Source organism: Solanum lycopersicum, chromosome 9 (assembly GCF_036512215.1).
Source record: "Solanum lycopersicum chromosome 9, SLM_r2.1".
In the NCBI taxonomy this organism is placed as follows: domain Eukaryota; kingdom Viridiplantae; phylum Streptophyta; class Magnoliopsida; order Solanales; family Solanaceae; genus Solanum; species Solanum lycopersicum.
The window spans coordinates 19395078-19400833 of NC_090808.1; positions in this window are offsets into that span (position 1 = coordinate 19395078).

Sequence of the window (5756 nt, forward strand, 5' to 3'; positions counted from 1 at the left end):
ATAGTAGTATAAAAATATTCACCTTAAGATCAATACCCGTATTCACATGAGTTGTCATGGCTTGGGCTAAAGCAAGTACAACCTTTTTAATCTCCACATTGGTCATGTTAAAGGGAACCACCATAACCTCATTACCTTCACTTTCAATAGTGACTTGATTATCTTGGAGAGGAAATTAAGCACCGTGAGGAATTTGAACTCCTTGGGGATCTAATCCACCTTGGGGAACTCCCTCTTTAACTCCTTCATCTTCAAACCTTCTTTCATCCATTCTTCTTGCAGTCATACACTATAATGACAAGAGAAGTGATTATAAATAAAAACTTATAACATCAACTCTAATTGTACGACAAAAGAGTGATTAAGAAAGTGAAAATCTAGTGTCCTATAGACTCTTGCTCATAGATGTGTCTCGACTTACACCAATAAACAAGACTCTACCAGACATGGCTTTCATGAGACTTTGGATTCCTAAAGACTACTTCATAGCCTATTCTTTGATACAAAGTTTGTCACGACCCAAGTGTATAACCTAGTAGAAATAGTATTCTCAAATCATGGAACGTCGTACTTGACCTATCGGAGGTCTTATACAAGACCTTTGACGTCATTCATTGCTTAAAAGTATGAAAATTAGTGAAGAATAAAACTTTTCACACAATTGATCAAAATATGATCCATAGAATTATAGGAAAGACTAAGTCTCAAAGTCTCCATCTTAGACACATGAATAATTTGGGTCACGGCTCATACATCAACAAATAGAAATATCTATGTCTATTACAATGTCTTTAGCAAGAAAACTAAACATAGTGATGTCTTCAAATTAATTAAGGACATAAAATGATCCTCCAAATGCCTCCTACACTTTCAGAGATAAGACAAAATATATGGAATTAGTACATTTGAATGCACTAGGTATGGTGACATGCTATTAAAACCATGAAAAAAGGACATTTGTATAAAACATGATCTTTTTGAAGAAACCTTCATAGGAAAAGTATAAGAGTCAAATAGAAGTCAACATAAACATATATAAGTCATATTCCACAATATAGCATCAATATTTTAAAAACATATAGACATTAGATCCTACCAAAGGTTATTCTAAGATTCACTTGAGTGAAATGTGAAGCGACCACACATACTTCACACACACCTAAGTTATCCTTAAGACTACCTAAACTAAGATTATTCCCATTTAATCAACTAAACTACCTACCTAGAATTACTCTAAGAGTCACCTAAGTAAGACATGAAGAGACAACCCATACACCCTCTCCAAGCCTACCTAAATAGTCTTTAAAGAAACTCTACATAAGTACCTTTTAATTTACATGCAATTTACTTAAGTTATTCAGTTCATTAAACCATTTAAGATACATTAAACAATTAAGGTCTTCACATAATGTTCTTGGAGAAGACCTAGGGAACCTACACACTAGCATCTTCAATGCATACTTTTGCAATGTCTAGATAGCGTCCGATTAAACTACCTAAATGTTGTAGAACTTATCCAACACTAGAATGTATCCCACATGATGAGAATAGGAAATAACAGACATAGACCATACTAGCTAGGCATGGAATCCAGAGTCAACCCTACTCCGATGGAGGGTGTTCCACTTTCCAAGGAAAGAACTAGGAAACATTCCATGTAGGCACATGGTTATTGAATATCAAGGATTTCTTTGTACTTTAGTCTCAACTTAAGTTTAGAAACTCCCCAACCATACTCTCTCGTTGCTAGCCTTTATCCTTATAGAGTAATTCAATCTAAGGGCATATGAAGACGTACCATATAGAAGTCATAACCAAATCATCATACACCTTACTAAAGGGGGTCCACTAGGGCTGCCACACAATAGTTAAATAGTATAGCTTTAGCACTTTTCCAAGGATGATTTCATGTCGTTCCAGCCAACCAACCCCTAAGTCCATCATTTTACACAAGAAGGATATCATTATGACTTTCAACTTCAAGGATATCATAACCTTCAACTAGGTTGAAGGTTCCACATTAATGACCCTCTTAACTACGATCAAGATCATATTTCTAGGATACATACACATTCATGAAAAAATGTGATTTAGCCTATTAAGTAAATAGTCATATTCATATTCTTCATGTATCAAGTAGTGGGACATAGGTCAACAACAACAAGAAACACACTTCAACTTATCACATGTACAACCACATTCAAGTATCACATAAGGTCAACGATTATACTACAATCACCCTTTTCATTCCAATAGAATCATCATCATACTACATCATAAGACTCACATAGTCAACTAGGAGGTTTCACACATCATTATAGAGTAAAATACATTAAAACATTACCCTAGTCTACTATAGACATCTATCATCAACTAGAATAACTCATACTTCAACTTCACATATACACATAAGTCATATAGATTCACAATGATCATATATACAAGCTATAACATGGTAGTACTATAATTCATAAAGTAATGCCGACGAGACAATATTCTTCACAATTATATCACATAAGCACCACCACCATAACTAGACCATACGAAACATCACAATTAGAACACCTATACTACACAATATACAAAAGGTTAGGTCATCATACTACCATTTCAACATTAGAAACTATAATCCATATCCGATTAAATCAACAAAAGCTCTTACCAATAGCCATAATCACAAATTCAAACAAACAATAAATCAATTCAACGATCCAAGATAATAAAATTTCAAATTCAGAAAATTAGGATAGCCTATATAGTATTCTAACATGTTTATTACGTAATTCAATAGCCCAAAGTAAACTACACAAGAATTCAATGCAATAGAGACATGATCAAATCACCCATAATATAACTATCATAAGGAAATCATGATTTGCATGGTTTCATGGAGTTTTTGATCTAAAATCATCAAATTAACATCACTTCAATCATAAATCATTTATCCATAATGTTTTATGCAAGAAACCATTGCTAGAAGTTTAATTAGAATTTTTCATGTGTTTTATTATCTTTGAAAACAATTTGAAATTGAATCCTTCAATGGAAGAGAATCCAATGATGAAAACCCATACCTTATATGAAGAAAATATCAATAAATTGATGGACAAAAACTTCAAAAAATCTGTCTTCTTACTTGGAGTTTCAAAGCTTTATCAGTGGAGGTTTTGGAGAGAAGGAATGAAGAGGTTTTGTTTTGAGTTGACGGTTTTGCTTAATCTTTAAAAAGACTTTTCAACGAAAGAATTATCAATATATGGAAGAACCTATATGAGAATTGCTATTTTTCTAGGGTTACTTCGTTAATTACTCATGGTTCCCACAACCTTAGTTGTTGATTTAGTTACCCATGCAAGCAAGACAACAATTCATTGTTTTTAATGAAGAAATCATGAATATAGTAAACAATACTAAGAAACCCAGAAATTCAACTTGAATTTGCAAGTAAAACCTTCAAATCAAACTCCAAATTAATTGATTGCTTAACTTCGCCACACTAGTCTCCAACCACAAAGTACAACAATAATAAAAGTGTCTAACCCCCAAAACTTGGTTTTAATCCCCTATTTTGTAGAAAACATAGTCCTAAAGAAAAAGAAATTAAAATAAGAAAAGTTTGTTTAGTTGACGTGGATTCGATCAACAACCTAACCAACGGACCGTTGTTCCATCGACAGTCCGTCGACTACCTCCGTCAGCTTCAAACTTAGAAAAAGTTTTCTTCACCGGCTAGCATCTTCTCTGAATTACACGAAGGAACTGTAGTATGATCTATCGACTCATCAACGATTTGTCGATGCTCCTTCGTTGTTCCACACTTAAAATTTTAAAAAGTCAAGTACTAGAACCTTCTTTGAATCGATTGACGATTCACCAGTACGGTCCCTCTATTAATAGACGGATCGTCGTTTACTCTCGTGGGTCAACACTTGGTTAAATTTTCCTAATCTTCTACCTTAGCGTGCACTTCACATCTACAGTCACCACCTACTGGCCATTGATTGAACTAGGGGCCGTCGATGGCCTTCGTAGGTCGTCTTCTGCATTTTTTCCAACTGCCTTATGTATTTTAAAACTGAACATCTTTCCTGCAAAACAAACATAAAAACTTGTAAAAATTACTACAAAAAATCTCTAGACACCCACAACTCTAAATCAAATTGCATTGAAAGCACCGTGAAACATTGGTACATCAACACCCTCAACTTTAATTTGATGTTTTCTCCTCAAGCGATGCACTATGACCCAAAACAACATTTCTAAAAAATTATAATTCTTTAATGCTTTCTCAATGACATGGCTATCAATCCCGACACTTTATTTGATTAAGTGCAGGCTTACGCTCTTATGTATGACAAGATTACTCATGTGGATCACTCATGATACAAACTTACCATGCACAAACACCTCTACTGTTTTGGCTTTTCAAAAGGTACAAACTTTCTGACACCGCAACTAGTGCCCTCACATCAAAGAAAAAAAAATTTCACACAGTAATTGTATTTTTGGGTACAATGATTGCTTTTGAACATTAGCAATCAAGAACAAGTTCAAATACAATTAGTACCCCTCGTCATAGGCTTGCCCTTATTTTCACTGCCTAGGCTCACCACACTAGACTCTAGAATCACGGTAGGACTTTCTTGGCTTGTAACGTAGGCTCAGGGTCAGGCGTGGTACATTTGGGTACATTTTTAGTGAATTTTTGCCTCCTTTACATTTTTACTAAGCTTCCTACCCCTTTTCATTGCCTTTTACGCTTTATTTTTCTTCTCTTTTCATCTTTTCCTTGCTCCCTTTTTTTTTGGATAGGACTCTTACTTCTTTTTCAACTTTTAATCTTTATACTCTTCTATTTTGTTTCTTTTGCTTTTCTTTTCCTTTTCATTGAACCGACAATTTCACCGAGTCTTACATATTTTGCTTATTTTTCTATTTTCTTTTCAACATATAACTCTTTCATAGCCATTTTAGGGTTCTCACTCATAATAGCCGCCCTCAAATCATGGTTTCTCCTTGAGTTAAGGTACAATACCCGAAGTCCAGTTAGGGTCAAGACGAGGTCATTTATTGAATTAGCCACCCTAAAATTTGGATTTTGGCCTAAATCAAGGTGCACATGTCTAAGGAGGGACTGGGGCCAAAAACATTAGACCCTGGGAAGGTGAGTTGGTAAAAAGAAAAAAATCATTATAGGTTCAACATATTTGAAATTGGACCAAAAGGGACACTTTTTTCATTTGGTTAACTTCTTTTAGGTTAGATGATGGATAATTCGAACTAAGGCCTATGATCATTTCCTAACTTCTATCACAGATTCACTTCGCAGGACTAGCCCGACATGTTCTAGGTAGGTACCAAGTGTTGAACACTCCAATAACCTCACACTCTCTTGGTACCTCATTACACTATCAAATTGTCAGATTTCACAGTTTAGGTGTTAGTTGAAGGTCATGCAGTTGGGGCCTGTTTATGTCATGCTTAGTGCTGACACATTCAAACTTATCTTCACTTATTCATGCAAGAACTATCTAGGAAGGGGTATTATTTTGTCAGCCATCATGCCTCATATTTCATGCTTTTATACTTTGTAAAAATTATGACACTCGGGTTCAACAGAAAGTTAATCAGTCTCTTGGGGATAATGAACACAGGCAAGAAAACCCCATGAGAGGATGGTGAGTTGTGCTACTCATACGTCACCCTAACATTCACTTTCCATTTACCCCACACCAAACAAAAAGAACATGACATTT